The sequence below is a fragment of the Palaemon carinicauda genome, chromosome 3 (assembly GCF_036898095.1).
Source record: "Palaemon carinicauda isolate YSFRI2023 chromosome 3, ASM3689809v2, whole genome shotgun sequence".
Classification (NCBI taxonomy): domain Eukaryota; kingdom Metazoa; phylum Arthropoda; class Malacostraca; order Decapoda; family Palaemonidae; genus Palaemon; species Palaemon carinicauda.
In genome coordinates this window covers 163,149,677-163,170,705 of record NC_090727.1, presented here as the reverse complement: position 1 = coordinate 163,170,705, position 21,029 = coordinate 163,149,677, and the positions used below count along the sequence as shown (strand labels likewise).

Here is a 21,029-nt window from a genome sequence, read left to right as displayed (position 1 = left end):
ACGTCGTACATAGTCTGGGGACTTGCAAACCGCATGCTCTGCAACTACCAACATTCTACTAATCTCTCACTGCGCAAGCCATACACTGGAACGTCTCTGACATAGTTTATATAGGAGATATTTATTTTAATGTTACTCTTCTTTAAATATTTTATTTTCCTTTTTATACTCTCCTCACTGGGCTATTTTTCCCTGTCGGAGCCTATGGGTTTGTAGCATCCTACTTTTCCAACTAGGGTTGTTGGTTTGCAAGTAATAATAATAATAATAATAATAATGAAAGTTAACTGTCTAGCTCGTGCCCACAGTCGGTCATGAACTGCCTCGGTCATGGTGATTTGGTTGTTCGCTTCTACAATATCATTGTCCACGTAGTTCTACGCGACGTTATGGCGTGATCATACTCTAAAACCAGTTACTCCAAGTCCTAAGTTAGAGTAGAGACTGTTATCCAAGCTAACAGAACACCTCTTGTGTAGAAGGCCGTGTTAGACTCGGGTGGCCAAGCTGATATAATTGATAGAATATATAGGTAAGCATTAATGGCTTCTTTGTTGGTTGGTATTTTTAATGGTGGTTGAAACCAATACTTAAAGAAAATTGGCTATATAATTTTGTTATAGGACTGTAAGATTTTTTCATTTAGAATTATATATTTTCTATTCTGTCGGTTTTATTTGAGTATGTATCTATTTTATGTAAAATCAGTCCTACGTTAGTTTTTTCCCAATTTTCCTAAGCGTTGTGTTCCTTCCACTTCCTTCGTTTCATTATGCTGTCCAACCTCTCAATTTCTACTCGGGATAAAGCTGCAGACGACAGCGCATGACCATATGGCTCTAATTCCATAAATACAACAATGCATTTTCAAATTGTTTCGATTTACGGTATTTATCTTGGTCTATATTTCTGGAAAACTAAGTATTCGCTTATCACGTCACTTTGAAGCATTGCATTTGAGTACTGGGCCTACACTTCAGAATTGTGAACATGAGTTTTAATGCCATAGTTAATTATTTCTGGAAAATACCTATCAAGATGGCTGTAACGTAAGAAGTTAGTCGAACATAAATCTTTAAATAATGCGTCTTGTTCGCACAAGACTCCCCTGTAATTAGCTCTGGGCAACACGAATGTAATTGTAGTAATGTTTTTATTAATATTATTATTATCATCATTAATATTAGCTAAGCCCTAACGCTAGTTGGAAAAGCATGATTCTATAACTATAAGCCCAAGGGCTCCAACAAGAATAAACTATATAAGAAGTAATGAACGATTAAAATAAAATATTTTAAAAACGTTAACAACAGTAAAACAGCTATTTCATATATGAACTATAAAAGCATGTTAATTCAGGAAGCTTATTTTTAAAAGGAGAAAATCTAGAATTAGCATTAGTAATTTCCGTTGTTACGAGATGGCGCCACTTGTCCAGCAAGCATTCTGAAGTAAACTAAATTCATGGACTATAAATTGAGTCTTTCTTGTCTTCGTATTCTTGACTATCACGGTAAAGTGAGAAATAATCTTAAACTATTTTCCCGTTTTACTACTGAAGTGATTAGAAGGACCTGAAATATGAGTACGTGGTGTTTGTGAATAAATAGGACCCTCGCTTAATTTGAACGTAGTGTCTCACTCTTAAAACAAGTCTTAGAATTTTGTGCTTAGTTTGAGTCGGCATTCCTTGATTTGGATCGATTGTTACTTTACTTATTTTACCTTAAGAGCTACATTTCCGGTTCTGTACAGCAGGGGAACCCTACACTCTACAGAACCTCCACGGTCGTTTTATGATGTTTATTCGGAAGCATTTAATATTTCACAATGTGTTGTTCGCTTACTGTTACATCATCACTATCGAAAGTCTTCAGTTTCCTCTTGAAAGCCTTAATATCTTCAATTATTCGGATGTATCGAAGGGGGCTTATTGTATAGTATCGGAGTTGAAAATAAACTGGTTAATGAGAAACGAGGTGGAACGGAATTCCAACCTTTTTTCTCACTGTAGCCTCCCTAAATGTAGGAAATTATCTATTCAGAGAAGTCTCCCTGATAAAATTGGTGAAGATTATGTAGGTTGGATCATGATAGGAATTTTTTGCCCCCCCCCCCCAAGACTGTATAACATGAGAGTATATAAAAGGGTTTTTAATAAGTTTACCTATGAAATGTAATACCGTGGGTGTGACAATTGACGTCTATTACGCTATATCATACTCTAATTACTTGAGAATTTATAAGAAAAGCCAATAACTTAGGTCCTGTGGGAACTTTTCCCCTTTAAAATTTATAAGAAAAGCAAATATTCTAGGTCCTGTGGGAACTTTTTCTCTTAAGAATGTAATTTTGTTATCCAACCATATCTTTCCACCGCTTATGCATGGTCACCGGTCCACGATAAATATATATTTTTTTTTTTTTCATAATTAGCAGTCTAATGAATGCGGATCAGTTATGGAACCTTTCTTGCATTCTCTTTTTATCTTTATCAACGTGATTTTATCTCGGCGCTGTACGTCGAAGTAGTGGCAGTTTGTACCTTATCTTAACCCAAAGGCCATTCATTCTTGTACCGAGGTTCATATTTTCCACTTCGACATCAGTCTCCATAGGTCTACGGTCACTCCAAGTATTAACTATCTTCTATTGTACTTCCTCCGGGAATTCAAATTCTATACCTCGTCAATTTAAATAGGTATTATAAAAATTCCTTCCATTTGACCCCGAAATCGGCATGATAAAATTTCCAAACCATTCCACCCAGCGCTTCGTCTTTTATACAGTGTCAAAATATTAAGTAAACAAGGTGGTGGACCTCGCATGACTTGTAGAACAATTATCGCAATTAGGTAGTCTACTAAAGTAACTCATTTCAGATAGCTTGCGCATGTCTTCTAATAATTATAAGTTAATGGTCCTGAAATTTGAACAAAATTTACCGAAATTCGGAAAGTTGTATTAGATATATGTGATAGTCGTTAGGATAGGGATCGTATGATGTGGAGTAAGCGGTTCCTCTTGCTGCTAATAAGGTCTTAATTTAGAAGAGAAGAAAGTTCAAAACTATTTGGAATTTGTGCTGGTGATCATGAAGCAAAAGAATGTAGTACTTTGTATTTCGTCAAGTGTCTTTGCTGTCCCAAAAATGAGATGAAAACAGCGTAATAGTTTTTCATCAAATATCATTTGCTTGTTCCAACAATTATCTTTTTATGAAGTAATGAGCTGGTCCAATGTGCTAGCGATCTCCCTTGCATGTCCCTGTTTATGTGACCCCAGTGAAAATAGGTGTGAACCAGGAGGATGTTTGCCATAGTATCTTAAAAGCTTCAGTTTTTCTTATGAGGAATGTTACCAAGTTGTGGAATGATCTTCCAAATCTGGTAGTTGAATCAGTAGAACTTCAAAAGTTCAAAGTTGGAGCAAATTTTTTTTACGTTGACCAGGCTGACATGTCTTTTTTTTTTTATCTGTTTTTGGCGTTGTTATTAGTTTATATAGGACATATCTGGTTTGACGATGTTACTGTTTTAGAATGATTTATTAACTTGTTCTCATTTATTTCCTTATTTCCTTTCCTCACTGGGCTATTTTTCCTTATTGGAGCCCTTAGGCTTATATCATCTTGCTTTTCCAACTAGGGTTGTAGCTTGGCTAGTAATAATAATAATAATAATAATGTAGAAAATGGTGCGACTTTAGTTCACCTGTTCCTTCTGTTTCAAGAATCTAGAAAGCACAGTAATGAATTTTTGTTGAGGTTGGAATCATTATTAGAAAAAAACGTTTGATGGAGAAATTTCAATTCAGAATAAATACATTAAATTTAAAGGGCCGAGCTAATTCTGGTATATTTAGTATAAATATGAAATGTTCATAAGTATTGGATATTTAGTATGTGCATTTAAAATCGCATTTTCAGTTAAACTTCAATTTTAGAACGAAGTCGGTCCTAATTTGTAAGATGTCCGAAAGACAGGCAAATTTTGGCTAGTAACTTGGCTAACATTAACTGTTGGAATCCTTAATTTAGGATATTCCACTTTTACTGATCATTTTAACTATCGTTTGATTAGGTTATTTCTTTCAAATAGTTCGTTTAAAATTGTATTGAATTTTCTCAATTCGTAGAAAGAGCGACACCTAGGCAGTTATAGAATGCTTTAGTCACACATAATAAAATATCTTATTCGTTTTCTGTCGTTATCCTTCTTCGTTTTCTATGGCATTACTAAGTGAATTCTCATAGATAAGGTGAATTCTCCGCTGAATTTCTTCTAAAACTAACGTCTCCAAAAGCTTTACAATAATGTTGAAGACTTTAAAGTTCACACCATGGCTGTACTAGCTTTTCTCATAATTACATCTTGATAAAATATAAAATACGTTAGACATTATAAGCTCACCAATAATCTGATTCGTTTTCTCCCAGAATCTTCATACTCCTGGAGCCAAGGGGTGTTCGCATGCTAAAAAGGGCCCCTAGGTTACTCACTATTTTCTGAAAGAACACCACCTGGGGCATCATTTTAGCGAGGGTAGACATTCTGAAACCCGGCAGTAATCTTGCTAGAGATGGTTTTGTAGCTATTGACCATACTAAAAATTTCCGCAAAAATTTGGGGTAGGGGAAATTCAAATCTTAATAACTCAGTAAGGAAATAAGCTATTTGCATGAAATACCCATCAAAATGTAGCTTATAGGGCATGCTACAAGATGAAAGTAAGAAATATTAAAATAGGTCAAGGTCAAGGTCACCAGAGCTCAAGCAATGACGTAATTTGACACTTGCTCAAAATCTGGGCCTCTAAAAACTTAAAATTAAACCAGAACCCAGTTGTAAACTAATTTATTCTTTTATTTGTAGATTCTAGTAGAGTACTACATAGGATAGTTTTTTAAAATTATTTGAAGAAAAAAAACACACACTTTAACCCTTTTATTTTCAAGTCAAAATATCGAAAAAAATGGCAAAAATTTGATTTTTCAAAATTTTATGCTAGTTATGTTGGCTGTTTGAAAGCGTATCAAAAGAGATTAAAGCAGCCCCAAATCTTTAAACAGCACATGATTAAATAGTAAGAAACCTATCATAATGTCATAATGTCTAAAACCTGTCTTTTAACCCTCTTAGGCCCAAGACGAAAATATTTGAAAATCGGAAAAATGCCATTTTCAAACTAAACAATTTGATATGATGAATCGTTCAAATAATCAAAGGAAATTAGTTGCCGGTGACACATGGTTATCATGCAGAACCCTTAGGGGTAAAACCAAACTATTAAAAACATCCTCATTGCAAACACTGACGTTTCGCAACCCAGGAAAATTCTTTTATGAAAGTGGAGCTGACATCCAAACCATCATTCAATGTGATTAAATCTATTCTGTATGATGATCTATCCTACATTCTTGCACCCCTTGCCTGAAGCTTGGCATTGACAGTAAGGGCAGCACCTGATGCCACGCTTCCCGCAGGAACAACGTTTCGTTGCACATGAAGTGCATGTGCATGGCATAGGAAAGTCAGGTGGCATCAAAATATGATCCTGCACTGGACGCAATAGGCCATCCTGCTCAAAGAAACCAAAGTCTATGGGATCAAGATGTGAATTATCCAAACAGTGTGTCTGCATGTATGACCCATAGACAGCCCTTTGGATATGGCCTCTGATCAATCTGCTGGTTGGTGGAAGGTCTAGGATTGTTTTGGAACTGTGGTGAAATACATGGTATCTGAGGTGGTCCATTGTTTGACAATCACCTGGAGCTTTCAATGGATACACCTGCACCAGAAATTTTTCCACTAAGGTGAAATCTGTATCATATGGATTCCTGCCAAAGTTCTGGAGAAATTTCTCAGGCTTGGCCTTCAAAGCCGCTGTTTTCGTTCCGAATTTACTTGTTGAGTCACATCCAGTCAGCTGATGAAGCGGGATGATAACTTTGTACTTCTCAGGGCCCATTCTAGTTGCCAACGTATGGAGGGGAATATATCTTGTGGTGGTTGCAACGCCAGCCTTTATCCACAGTTCCTTTAAACCATGTGCCTTCATAATACTCCAGTGATGCAATCCAAGAACTACCACATCTGTGTCATTAGAAAGGAGAACAACTCGTTCTGCCCTGCAGTTGGTAGCATCAAGTGCATATGGGATTGTTCTCACATCGGCTTCTTCAATGTCCAGGTCCAACGCTGGTACAGGGGTTGGGTCACTGCCATTGAAAATGCCCTGACATGGGTCAATATTGGGTGAGAATCCAATTCCACTCAAAACAATATCTTCTCAAGAGTCCCTGGAGCTTTGACTTGTTTGTAGAAGATGCCCAGAAAGCATCCATAGAAACTGGCAGTGGTGTCTCTTCACAAATGACATTCAAATCAATTGGACCGCAACTTAGTCTTCTCTGACGTTCACTGTCTTTTATGGAGCCTTCCACGTATGTATCGAAGACAAAGTCAATAGGATTAGAATCTTTACTCAGTCCATATGCCATCTGTAGGAACCGTGCACAAAGATCTCCAAACGTCTTCAAAAATGATGTCTTCATTTGGCGTAAACAACACAGCACATCAACGATGCTAGCAGTTTTTACTTTTTTCCATTCATCTGGAGGCGGATAGTCTTTCTTCTTTTCTAAATGCTCATCTTCCAAGCCTTTGCAAAGTTCACTTTTATTTGGCTTCGACATAAGTCCATTCTCATCAAACAGGTAGCTTTCCTCAATTAAGTCATGCCTCAGCAGTTCCTTCATATCATAGTTTTTCACTCTAGCAATGTCAAATATCTTTTGAGCTTTAGCAAGTTTTTTGCTTCCCTGTTTTCCAACTTGCTGCTTTCCTTTCTCTGGTTTCATTGATTTGAATGTCTTCAAGTTATTCCTGTGGATTGGGTCAAACAGTGATTTTTCCTTTTTGACCAAACGTTCACGGCGGAACTTGTCATACAGATCGCTGGATTTTTTCCTGAAATTCAGTAGGTCATCACAGATTTCACTGGACACAATTTCTTGGGTAAGAATGTTGTGCAACTTTGGCTGCTCCACATGAACGTGTGCTTCAGATACGCCTGCTGGGTTTTCATTCTGTTTGATGTATTCTATTACATCACGAGCTAACATTTCAGAGCTCAACGTAGCCGAGACATTGAACTCATGACCAACTGTAAGTTCAGTACTTGGGACTGAAACACCACTGATCTGCCGTTGAATATTGACCACTGCCAACATTTCATGATATATTATCTCCCATTGAGCAACAAATTTCTTCTTCTTGGTACTACCTATGATTCCACTGGCACTCTCCTGTGACCTATTGATGGTCTGTTCTAGGCACATGTCAGCTCCAATCGCATTGAACTTTCCAGGAGTCCTCTTTATGCTGAACTTTCCGGCAGCAAACTTCTCATACACATCTGGCGCATCCTTCTGCAGTCTCCGCATATCCTCCAAGTAGACTGATGCCCATCGGTAATAGCTGGTGCGGTCACATCCTGCAAAGATTGGCAGGGCAGTCTGGATGCTTTGAAGGTGTAACTGCCAGTTCCCCTCCCGGTCTGCTCTGACGAGGTCCTTAAGGATAGAAACCATCTCAATGAATGTATCCCAGAAGGTGAAGGACTCAGAGTTATTCCGTAGATCTGACCGAAAGGCATTGAAGTCATTGATCATGCGTGAGGAGTTATCTACGAATCTATCAAGAAGACGTTTGCTCTGCTCTCTGTCTTTCTTAAACACTCCATCTCTTAGTAGCTTCAGCATCTCCAGTTCATCCATGTAAGCTGATGTACCCTTGCACCGAAAGAACCTCGCCCACTGTAACCTCTCAATGCTCTCAGCCAAAAGCGTCAATCCTTTTAATGAACGAACATAATGTGACCCATCTAGGACAGAACGTACTACATTAGGACCAAAAGCTTTGGACTATGTCAGGATAGTTTCTGCCCCACTTCCGTCTATGAACTTTCTTATTGCACCAATGAGCACCTTTATCAAGTGAAAGGACCCTAAAACTAAAACTATGTTTACAAATTCCTGTGGGTTTTGTATTGTAATTTGTCGAGCAATCTGCTAGACCCCCTCATCACATGCCACCGGGAGGTGGGTCTGCTCTAGTTTCCCACGAATTTCCTGGAAGTTTTTTAATGCAGTATACACCGTTGCATGTTCTGTCACTGCATAGGGTAGTACCGGTAAAAACCCTACTATCTTTACAGGAAGGTTCTCATTAGTGACCAGGGAGTAAGTTCAGGTCACAGGTAGTAGATTAAAAACTGTGAATGATAAGTGAAAACACTTTCAACACCATTCTTTCAACGTCTACCTCCTACCCCCTACCCCCTACCCCTACCCCCTTATCCTTACCCTCATGGCCCCTCTGTTCCCCTCTAAAAAGACATTTATAGGTTTCTTACTATTCTTAATCCTGTATTTTCTAAATTTTGGGGTGTTTTTATCTCTTTTGATACACTTTCAAAAAGCTCACATAACATGCACAAAATTTGAAAAATTGCATTTTTGGCATTTTTTTTCGATATTTTTACTTGAAAATAAAAGGGTTAAAGTGTTTGTTTTTTTCTTCAAATAATTTTTAAAAATGTAGTACTCTACTAGAATCTACAAATAAAAGAATAAATTAGTATACAACTGGGTTCTGGTTTAATTTTAAGTTTTTAGAGGCCCAGATTTTGAGCAAGTGTCAAATTACGTCATTGCTTGAGCTCTGGTGACCTTGACCTTGACCTATTTTAATATTTCTTACTTTCATCTTGTAGCATGCCCTATAAGCTACATTTTGATGGGTATTTCATGCAAATAGCTTATTTCCTTACTGAGTTATTAAGATTTGAATTTCCCCTACCCCAAATTTTTGCGGAAATTTTTAGTATGGTCAATAGCTACAAAACCATCCCTAGCAAGATTACTGCCGGGTTTCAGAATGTCTACCCTCGCTAAAATGATGCCCCAGGTGATGATCTTTCAGAAAATAGTGAGTAACCTAGGGGCCCTTTTTAGCATGCGAACACCCCTTGGCTCCTGGAGTATCATGAATAGCGTGTTGTACAAGCGTTTTAACCTGTTTTTCTAAGAAACCATTGTATCAGCATCTGACCTGGTACTTATTAAGTGAGATATTTTATGAAACTAAGAAGCAATTATTTTGTCGAGCTATTATGCCAGAAATTACGAAACTAGAACAAACGCTTCCCCTTGTAGATTAATTATTCAAACCATAGTCACAGTAACCTGTTCAACATCTTGAGCTGTAATAACTAGATTACTTTTTGTCAAATTTTGCTTTTTGATTTAATTGACTTACTTGTTTTTTTTTATGGGGGGGGGGGGTTAAATCCAACCCTCCACTGAAGTCGAGTGAACTACTACTTTTCGGCCGGGTTCATATCTATCATCTAACGATACATTTTCATAATAACTTATACAATTCTTTGATTGTGGCATCTTCCAAATCATATGATCTTATGAAAAGTAATGTCTTTAGTTTCTTCTTAAATTCAATTGCTCCCTTTAAGTCCTTCATTTCAGTTGGCAGTTTATTATAATGTCTAAGTGCACAGTAGCTGAAAGCCCTTTCACCAAATTTACTATGTGTTCTTGGTTCAGATAGTCTGTTTGTCACTTATGTGTCTTATGGTAACATTTGTTTCTAGTTCTATTTTTTTCAGGCATTCTTTTAGATATTTTGGTTCATTTTGGTTCAGTATCTTAAACGTTAGTAAGAATAGCTTGTATTCGATTCTCTCCCTATTGTGTAGTCCTTTTATTAATCTAGCGGCTCTGTTTTGTATTCTCTGAATTTTCCTCGGCTGACAATTTGGTAAGCCATAGAACAGTGAGTTGCAGTAATCAATTCTTGAAAATATGTGGTGATTAGCGAGTGTGGTCATAGATTTTTCATTTAAGTATTTACTAATAAATGCTGTTTCTAATATGATAGTTACAATTTCTTACCATATTATTTATATGTTCGTTCATTGGCAGTCTATCATCCATTATTACTCCAAGATTTCTGACCGATTTCTTTAGGTCAATGATCGATTGACCTATTTAAATTCTTTGAAAGCATTCGATTCTTTTTATATCTTTTTCATTTCCAAAAATAATACATTCACTTTTATCTTCATTGAGCTTGAGCTTTTTTGTTAACATCCAAGCCTTAATGTCATTCATTATTTCATGTATCCTTCTTTAGTTTCATCCACTGATTCTATTGGGAAATAGAATTGTGTAGCATCAGCGTATATTTTTAACTTAACTCTGTGAGTTTCAAGTATATTTGCCAGTTCAATCGTGTAAATTTCAAACAGGAGAGGACCCAGTATACTGCCTTGAGGCACCCCTTTGGTTAGTTTTCTTGTCTCAGATTCAACATTTGATATTATTACTTTAACTTTGCGGTTTTCAAGATAACTCACAAACCAGTCGTATGCTCGTGCTACGATGCCCATAGCTTTAAGGTCTTCCATCAGATATGTATGCTCTACAGTATCAAATGCTGCACTTAGATCAAGCATCACAAGAATGCAACACTTGTCATTTGTTATAATTTCTGTAATGTCATTTTTAATCGCTAACACTGTTGTTTAAGTTATGCCACAATAAATATCCAAAGTTTTGCAGTATAGGGCCTATATATAACTTGAATTATCCAAACTACAAAATTGATACGCAAACATAAATTAAAATATATGAAATAACCTTTCAAGTGTGCGACACCCTAAAGAATAGACAAAATTGTCTTTATTATTGGAATGGAGTAGTTTTGATTACAAAATCTTAGTTGACATGAGCATTGCACAAACTTGGCTAATTTCCAAAGTTTTAGTACATTGATGCGAGCTGCACATTGGCCGATCATCACGTCACTCAAGTCATAGGAGGCTCTGTACTTAAAAACTTTGGGTACCTGCTGTGGCATAACCTTAACCTATATATTGAGTAAGTTAATCTACACTACAATAAGTTAAAAAGTAAATTTGACGAACGGTAGTCTAGTTATCACAGCTCGATTTTTCTCCTTACTTGTCCAGAATTGACAAGGCAAAATAAGGTATTTTTTGGGGTGGTCTAATACTATTCATAGTGGAAAACATTTGCCATTTTAGGTACGTAAAACCATGATCGATACTTAGTGGTATTAGTTAAGCATAGTATATTTAAGATTCGTTATCTTTATTGATCAACATAGCTCATATATTTGTCGCTGGTTTTAAACTAATGTATTTTGAATATTTTTTTAAGATATACTGTACGCACGTCAGAGATATGACGAAAGTGTAAAATGAGGTTTTTTTTGTATGTTACATTGTAATATCAATGTTAAAACAATTAGAATTTTTCAAAATCTCAGGGGTTGCTTTAATAGGGTTTCCTTATTAAAACATTCACCATACATCTCCATTCCTTTAACAATTCACCATGCATCTCTATTCCCTTAACGATTCACCATGCATCTCTATTCCCTTAACGATTCACCATGCATCTCTATTCCCTTAACGATTCACCATGCATCTCTATTCCCTTAACGATTCACCATGCATCTCTATTCCCTTAACGATTCACCATGCATCTCTATTCCCTTAACAATTCACCATGCATCTCTATTCCCTTAACAATTCACCATGCATCTCTATTCCCTTAACAATTCACCATGCTCCTCTATTCCCTTAACAATTCACCATGCATCTCTATTCCTTTAACAATTCACCATGCATCTCTATTCCTTTAACAATTCACCATGCTCCTCTATTCCCTTAACAATTCACCATGCATCTCTATTCCTTTAACAATTCACCATGCATCTCTATTCCTTTAACAATTCACCATGCATCTCTATTCCTTTAACAATAGAATCACGGCTTGGGTGAAAAAGGGGCGAGGGGTTGCGCCTTCTTGAGTGGTAAGTTGGATATTAGAACTTTATTGTAATTCACACACAGATGATCTAATCCTGACTTTATGCACTTTCTTTTTCTGAGAAATAGTTTGGCATTTCTCATTTATATTTCTTAGACGAGAAAATTGTAATATTTAGAAATGAACGGCAGTATATTTTGTAAAAGTGATGGGTACCAACATGGAAAAACTTTACTGAAAAAAAAAATGTTCATTGTAATTTTTCACTTCCAGGTTAGTACTTGTGATACTTGTGATGTGTTTATGCAAAAAGAAAGTTAAAGGTACTCTTATGGCCTACAGCTTAAGTACTACAGTAAGGAATGAAGGATACCGGAACGTAATGGAGTTTGATACTGGAGTAGGCCTACGTCCTTGAGAGGACAGGGAAATCTCTGGTCCAGAGAAGAAACTACATTAGAGACTGTAGTGGAGGTATGTAAAGCTGATAGCCAAAGATTTGTTACATTGTTAATGCAAGTAGAATAAGATTGCAGAAATGTCTTGATGATAAATTTAGCCATTTTCAGTGATTTTGCTTTCAATTTTGATCTATTGAACTGAATTAGACTAGATAGTTTCTAATGCTTTTTGGAATCAATCATTAAACTCTAGATCATGGAAATTTGACGACTATCATCCAAGCACGGGGTCATACAACATTCATAATTTTATTTACTTCCAGCTGCATTCTGGCGACACAAAATATGACTTGTGCAACCACAACAATCTACCCAGAGAAACCGTATTCCAAGATTGGGATATAATAAAAAGGACAAAGGAAAGGCCGACTAAGAATGGAGGGATCCAAGGAACACCAGAAAAGTAAAAAAAGAAAAAAAATGAGGCCCTTACAAGACCAAGATACCCATTAGAATAATTTAACGAAGGCAGCTGTACAGTAGTCCTCAGAGACTGATAAAGGTAAATCAAGCGAGTTTTATTCAAAGTGTAAAATTAAGTTTCGTGATTTTATAATCTTTTTGATTTTAGGATGTCCATATTATAATAGATTATTACCAAGGTTTTCTATAGAACACGGTTATTGTTATTTGTAAAGGTAATCATTGCTTTAGCAAATCGCCCAAAAAGGATATGATTGCAAATGTAGATTTCAGTGTGTAAATTGGCTGGTTCATGTCTTGATTTGGAATGGAAAATTCATATTAAAACAATTTCATAGTAGGCTTCTCACTTCTGACGTCATCTAGTTCTTTAGTGCTCCTGCTGTTGTGTTCTAGTCTCGCTTCTAAAGTCATCCATGCTCATTGGCGCTCCCTATTGTGCTCTGGTCACAATGTTAACCCGACGGGCATTGCCGGTCTTGTGGATGCATCCTTAGACTTTCCTTTGGTCCTTTACAGTGAATTATTTTAATACCCAAATATACGGATTATTGTCTACTGGTGAAGTTGAAGTTTGTGGGCCAGTTTAATGTCTCCTCTTTCATCTACTGGTGCAGTTGACAGATTGTGGGCCAGTTTAATGTCTCCTCTTTCATCTACTGGTGCAGTTGACAGTTTGTGGGCCAGTTTAATGTCTCCTCTTTCATCTACTGGTGCAGTTGACAGATTGTGGGCCAGTTTAATGTCTCCTCTTTCATCTACTGGTGCAGTTGACAGTTTGTGGGCCAGTTTAATGTCTCCTCTTTCATCTACTGGTGCAGTTGACAGATTGTGGCCCAGTTTAATGTCTCCTCTCACCTACTGGTGCAGTTGACAGATTGTGGGCCAGTTTAATGTCTCCTCTTTCATCTACTGGTGCAGTTGACAGATTGTGGCCCAGTTTAATGTCTCCTCTCACCTACTGGTGCTGTTGACAGATTGTGGGTAAGTTTAATGTCTCCTCTTCCATGTGGTAATTAAATCTATGGTCACATTAGCACTAGATTTATTCACAATTTTCAATTGACATAGCTGGTGGCCATTTGTGGTTTATTGTGAACAGTAGCAGTGCAAGTTTATTCTTTCCTCGATAAGACTGCTGTTTATCTTGGGTTGCTTTTATATCTCAAATTCAAATCTATGGTTTCTATCGCTCATAACTGTCCAAGTTCTGCTATTTCAGTATGGCAGTTCTATTGTGGTTAATATGAATATTTTGAGGAAGTATTGTATTTCATTTGGCATATCCATTGCATAGATTTTCAGTTTCATAAGGTCATAGAAATCTCAAGATATTGGTGCTCCATTAGTTTTTAGTTTGTCACATTAGATTATCTTTACTTTGCCTCATCAACTTTTAACTTTAGCTTTCAGTACATTTATTTTAGTTTTCAGCAAGTTTACTTTCGTCAGCCCTTAACTTCAGGTTTCAGTAAGTTTACTTTCGTCAACCCTTAACTTTAGCTTTCAGTACATTTACTTTCGTCAGCCTTTTACTTTAGCTTTCAGTACATTTACTTTCGTCAGCCTTTTACTTTAGTTTTCAGTACATTTACTTTCGTCAGCCTTTAACTTTAGCTTTCAGTACATTTACTTTCGTCAGCCTTTAACTTTAGCTTTCAGTACATTTACTTTCGTCAGCCTTTTACTTTAGCTTTCAGTACATTTACTTTCGTCAGCCTTTTACTTTAGCTTTCAGTACATTTACTTTCGTCAGCCTTTAACTTTAGCTTTCAGTACATTTACCTTCGTCAGCCTTTTACTTTAGCTTTCAGTACATTTACCTTCGTCAGCCTTTTACTTTAGCTTTCAGTACATTTACCTTCGTCAGCCTTTTACTTTGGCTTTCAGTACATTTACCTTCGTCAGCCTTTTACTTTAGCTTTCAGTACATTTACCTTCGTCAGCCTTTAACTTTAGCTTTCAGTACATTTACCTTCGTCAGCCTTTTACTTTAGCTTTCAGTACATTTACTTTCGTCAGCCTTTAACTTTAGCTTTCAGTACATTTACTTTCGTCAGCCTTTAACTTAAGCTTTCAGTACATTTACTTTCGTCAGCCTTTAACTTTAGCTTTCAGTACATTTACTTTCGTCAGCCTTTAACTTAAGCTTTCAGTACATTTACTTTCGTCAGCCTTTAACTTTAGCTTTCAGTACATTTACTTTCGTCAGCCTTTAACTTAAGCTTTCAGTACATTTACTTTCGTCAGCCTTTAACTTTAGCTTTCAGCACATTTACCTTCGTCAGCCTTTTACTTTAGCTTTCAGTACATTTACCTTCGTCAGCCTTTTACTTTGGCTTTCAGCACATTTACCTTCGTCAGCCTTTTACTTTAGCTTTCAGTACATTTACCTTCGTCAGCCTTTTACTTTGGCTTTCAGTACATTTACCTTCGTCAGCCTTTTACTTTAGCTTTCAGTACATTTACCTTCGTCAGCCTTTAACTTTAGCTTTCAGTACATTTACCTTCGTCAGCCTTTTACTTTAGCTTTCAGTACATTTACTTTCGTCAGCCTTTAACTTTAGCTTTCAGTACATTTACCTTCGTCAGCCTTTTACTTTAGCTTTCAGTACATTTACTTTCGTCAGCCTTTAACTTTAGCTTTCAGTACATTTACCTTCGTCAGCCTTTTACTTTAGCTTTCAGTACATTTACTTTCGTCAGCCTTTTACTTTAGCTTTCAGTACATTTACTTTCGTCAGCCTTTAACTTTAGCTTTCAGCACATTTACTTTCGTCAGCCTCTAACTTTAGCTTTCAGTACATTTACTTTCGTCAGCCTTTAACTTTAGCTTTCAGTACATTTACTTTTGTCAGCCTTTAACTTTAGCTTTCAGTACATTTACCTTCGTCAGCCTCTAACTTTAGCTTTCAGTACATTTACTTTCGTCAGCCTTTAACTTTAGCTTTCAGTACATTTACTTTCGTCAGCCTTTAACTTTAGCTTTCAGTACATTTGCTTTCGTCAGCCTTTAACTTTAGCTTTCAGTACATTTACCTTCGTCAGCCTCTAACTTTAGCTTTCAGTACATTTACTTTCGTCAGCCTCTAACTTTAGCTTTCAGTACATTTACTTTCGTCAGCCTCTAACTTTAGCTTTCAGTACATTTACTTTCGTCAGCCTTTAACTTTAGCTTTCAGTACATTTACTTTCGTCAGCCTTTAACTTTAGCTTTCAGTACATTTACTTTCGTCAGCCTTTAACTTTAGCTTTCAGTACATTTACTTTCGTCAGCCTTTAACTTTAGCTTTCAGTACATTTACTTTCGTCAGCCTTTAACTTTAGCTTTCAGTACATTTACTTTCGTCAGCCTTTAACTTAAGCTTTCAGTACATTTACTTTCGTCAGCCTCTAACTTTAGCTTTCAGTACATTTACTTTCGTCAGCCTCTAACTTTAGCTTTCAGTACATTTACTTTCGTCAGCCTTTAACTTTAGCTTTCAGTACATTTACTTTCGTCAGCCTTTAACTTTAGCTTTCAGTACATTTACTTTCGTCAGCCTTTAGCTTTAGCTTTCAGTACATTTACTTTCGTCAACCTTTAGCTTTAGCTTTCAGTTCATTTACTTTCGTTAACCTTTAACTTTAGCTTGCAGTACATTCAACTTTAGCTTTCAGTGCATTTACTTTTGTTATATTCAACTTTAGCTTTCAGTATATTTACTTTCGTCAACCTTTAACTTTAGCTTGCAGTACATTTACTTTCGTTAACCTTGAACTTTAGCTTTCAGTACATTTACTTTCCTCATATCTTCCATATTTTTGTGAGGTGAGCATTGATATCAGTTTCTGATGATAGTAATGAATTAGAATTGTTGGTACTAATACTTACTATAGTTGGATTTGTGCAGGTAAGTCCAAGGAAAGGAGCCTTGTGTTGCTTTGAGATAACTAGGAATTTCGTTATTGTGAGGCAAGGACAAACTTTCAAGGTTATCTTTGATAACTTATCGTAGCTTCATTTTTTATACTTCATACTTATGTTATATCTTGAAATTCTAGGTTGTAATATTGTTAGAATAATTCTGAACGGATGCGTATCTGGACTTCGAATCTTATATACGTTCATTAATATACACAATCCAAGAATATGAGCTTTACAGAATTTTATTTTTAAGTGATTTCCCAATGCAAAATTAAATAAGCAGTTCAGATTTTTTTGCATTCATTTGTGAATTGTATATTCGAAACTAAAATTGCTTTTAACGATAACTTTCTAAATGGTCACACACGAGTTAAGTTTAATTCTATGGTTATTAAAATGTATTTGGTGTAAATTATCAGGTCAAAAATAGCCTAGGTTATGATTTTTTTTTCATTGATACATCACAGCAGGAGCGGATTATTGAGGGGGTTTGGGCTGCTGGGGTGGGTGGTGCCCTCATACACTTTACGCATTGCATTGTAAGCATTAATGAAAGATTTCTGTAGCGTCCAAGGCCTTTTAGCTGCCCACTTCCTTCCTGCTAGCTAGCTGACCAATCTCTTAATTTGTATGTGATGGTGAACGGCTTACTCTGCTCCTTTTGCAAGATATATGTAGAGTTACATATTCCAAGCAGAGGGGATAAACTTAGGGGATATAAATAGAATGGGTTACTAAAATGGCCCCTCTATTCCCATGGTTGGTCCATATGCTTCCCAAATTATTTTAGCTTAAATTCTTTTTATTCTAAGAGTCAAAAAACTTTTACTCGTTTGCAAGGAAATAATTTTGTAGTATAAGCCCTAAAGTGGGGTAACTTATGCAATGTGCATTGTTATAAGTCTCACTACTTGACTAGACCAAATGTAGACCAATGTACGTCCATTAGATGACAAGTTCCTTTAAATAAACGGAAATTTGTGGGATCTTGATTGCTCTACGAAAGTGCCTCTCTTTTGTGCAGCAAATTTTGTTGAATAACCTTTGGCTATAGAGGTAAAATAAAAAAAATTCCCATTTTCAGCTGTCAATGCAATTTACATTTTAGTTTGTGACCTTTTTGAGCATGAGTTTTTTTTTTTTTTTTTTTTTTCAAATTTATAAAATCTTGTCATTTGGTTTTCAATTAGCTGTAGATATTTGACAACCCATTTTAGTTTTTTTTTTTTATTTCTAACTTGCTCATAAATGCTTTTCTTATGAAAGAATTGGAAAAATATTTAAAGAAATAATTGTCACACAGATTTAAAATTGTTCTAAAAGTTTAAAGTTTTTCTGCCCATCACAAAACCAGGATTGTAAAAATAAAAGTGCGTGCTTTCATTAAAATGTATAATTTTCTAATACTTATACAGTTTATTTTCAGATTTTTCGCCAAAACCAGCTGTTGTTCGCTTGGGTGTGGCTGAAGGAGTTACTCGGAGTGTTGCAGCTAAAAAACGTGCTGCTATTAGTGAGGGAGGTGGTCACTCATTTTCCAAGAATAGGTGCTGTTGCAGATGGTGCACTCTTCCAGTGTTAGAAGAGGAGGAAGATAAATGGTAATGCTGCTGCTGGAGGAGGAGGTAATGCTGCTGCTAATGTACGAGGATGAGGGGGAGGTAGAGAAGAAGGTAATGCTGACTCAAGATGAACAGGAGAAATTAATGAAGGACGTAATGCTGCTGGAGGTACTACAGGACGTAATGCTGCTGTTGATGGACGAGGAGATAGAGGAGGAATAAGCGAAAGTAATTCTGCCGCTGATGAACGATAAGGAAGACTAGGAGGAGGTAATGCTGGAGGAGGAAGAACAGGAGAATGTAATGCTGCTGCTGATGAACGATGAGGAGAAGGAGGTAATGCTGAAGGAGAAAGAACACGAGAAAATAAGGCTGCTGCCAATGGAGGGGGTGGCCACAGATGAGGTAATGCGGAAGAGGTGGTGGTACTGCTGCTGCTGATGGACGATGAGGAGTTAATGTTGAATGAGGAGGAAGAACAGGAGGAAAGTAAGGTTGCTGCTGCTGGTGGTGGAGGAGAAGGATGAGGTAATGCTGAAGGAGGAGTCCACAGAGTAATTCTGCTGCTGATGGATGATGACGAAATGCTGAAGGAGGAAGAACACGAGAAAATATATTTAATGCTACTGCTGGTGGAGGAAGAACACGAGAAAATATATTTAATGCTACTGCTGGTGGAAGAAAAGGGCTGTTGATGGACGATAATGAGGAAGCACGAACAAGTGAAAATAATACTGTTGAGGAGGAGGAGGAAATGGAGGAGATAAAGCTGCTGCTGATGATGGACGAGGAAATACTTCTGAGGGAGGTTGTACTGCTCCTCCACCCTGTCATTGAGGAAATGTTGCTGCTCCTCCACTAAGGTATTGCTGCTTCACCACCCTGCCATTGAGGAAGTGTGTTGCTGCTTCACCACTCTGCCATTGCGGCAATGTTGCTACTTCTCCACCCTGCCATTGAGGAAGTGTGTTGCCATTGAGGTAGTAGCAATGCTGCTGCTGCTAAATCCACCCCGCCATTGAAGAAGTGTTGCTGCTCCTCCACTCTGCCATTGAGGTAGTGTGTTGCTGCTCCTCCACTCTGCCATTGAGGTAGTGTGTTGCTGCTGCTAAAACCACCCTGCCATAGAGGAAGGAATTTGCTGCTTCTCCACCCTGCCATAGGAAGTGTTTTCCTCCCAGCCATTGAGGAAGTGTTGCTGCTGCTGCTGCTGAATCCAATCTGCCATTGAGGAAGTGCTGCTGCTCCTCCACTCTGCCATTGAGGAAGTGTTTTCCTCCCAGCCATTGAGGAAGTGTTGCTGCTGCTGCTGCTGCTGAATCCACTCTGCCATTGAGGAAGTGTTTTCCTCCCAGCCATTGAGGAAGTGTTGCTGCTTCTCCACCCTGCCATTATTGAGGAAGTGTTGCTGATCCTCCACTCTGCCACTCTGCCATTGAGGTAGTGTTGCTTCTGCTGCTGCTAAATCCACCCTGCCATTATTGAGGAAGTGTTGCTGCTGCTTCTTCACCCAGCCATTGAGGAAGTGTTGCTGATCCTCCACTCTGCCATTGAGGAGTGTCGCTTCTCCACCCTCCTATTGTATAAACTTTTTTGAAGGGCAAGTGTTGTTGAATATTTTGTTGAATATTTTATAACCCTTCCAATGTTTAAAATTTTTTTTCATGCCCATGTGCACAAAAATTTTTCTCTTCATTTTTTCTTTCTTTCCGCAAATATTGGAAGCCTCAAACCTGTGAAGTGGAAAAAAAATTGTGCTGCATATTTGTAATAATGTAATTGTACAAAATATTCTGCCATTCCAGATATCTTTTAACTTGTTAAAAGAAATTAGCAAATATAATTTCGACAGTTTAGAAACCCCTTTTAATAAAAGATTAATAATAAATCTATTCACCTACATTTTTTCAACCTAATGTCATGTACTCTAAGAATTTAAAATGACCACAATGGCTTTTGGCTATGAGCACAGATAACAGTAAGACTGTAAAAGGCGTTGAGGGCCATTATTCCTGTACTAAATGAAAGTATTTTATTCATGTACTAAATGAAAGTATTTCTAAAGTATGGAACTATGAAGAGAGAAAGGTCCGCTGATAAAGTAAATCAAAATCAGACCATTCCTCATTTGGTCTCTGTAGCATTCTTAAATTCAGTATAGTCTATAGAAACTTCACAGTGGAAAAGACAAGACAACTAATCACAGATTTTGTAATAGGTGATGGATGGTATGGTTGTTTCTTGAAGGATCAAAATAATGAAAAAAAGAAATGTGCATAATGAAAAAAAGAAATGTGCATAGAGCTTATTAAACGTTAAATAGAAATAAGAAATTGGGTAGACCTAGTTATATTTATATGGACATTGACAAGATATTCGATGATACAAAAGTATACAAAGGTCATTTGGAGATAAGCATTACGAAGACTGAGTATGGTAAAATTAGTGATATAAACCATACATAAAAATAGAATAGAAAAATAAGTAAATGGTATCAGTACAGGCAGTGGTTATTTATCATAGTAATAGAGGAAGTTATGAAGTTTATGAAAAAAAAAACTTCTATGAGAGACTGCAGGCGACAGTGTTAAAACAAGAAAAATGTGTTTTTGTAAAAGTGGAAAAAATATCGAGACACTAGAGGGTGCAAGGAAAAAGGCAAAAACTTTTATGTGGGTTTCATGGAGTAAATATTTTTTTTTTCAACTTGATGGAAACCAAAACTGCCAGCTTCACAAGACTCTGCAAATTTTTAAGAGAATGAGAAAGTTGGATTGGAGCGTTAACAAAAGGTA

General features: G+C 36.8%; 2 long non-coding RNA genes across 3 annotated transcripts in view; one reads left to right on the top strand and one right to left on the bottom strand.

The window, feature by feature from the left end:
* The first annotated feature begins 394 nt into the window (after nt 1-394).
* Nucleotides 395-18,290, top strand: LOC137637984 (uncharacterized). Of its 2 annotated transcripts, none has more exons than XR_011043840.1 (4): nt 395-532; nt 12,155-12,355; nt 12,606-12,844; nt 18,099-18,290. It is a non-coding gene; the product is annotated as an uncharacterized lncRNA (long non-coding RNA). The 2 variants fall into 2 exon arrangements; XR_011043839.1 differs by lacking the exon at nt 395-532 and adding an exon at nt 1,525-1,585.
* A 1,571-nt stretch (nt 18,291-19,861) lies between these two features.
* Nucleotides 19,862-21,029, bottom strand: part of LOC137637985 (uncharacterized) — a 30,428-nt gene continuing 29,260 nt past the window's right edge. Inside the window, exon 4 of the long non-coding RNA XR_011043841.1 lies at nt 19,862-19,967. This is a non-coding gene — a long non-coding RNA (uncharacterized lncRNA). The remainder of the gene's footprint in view (nt 19,968-21,029) is intronic.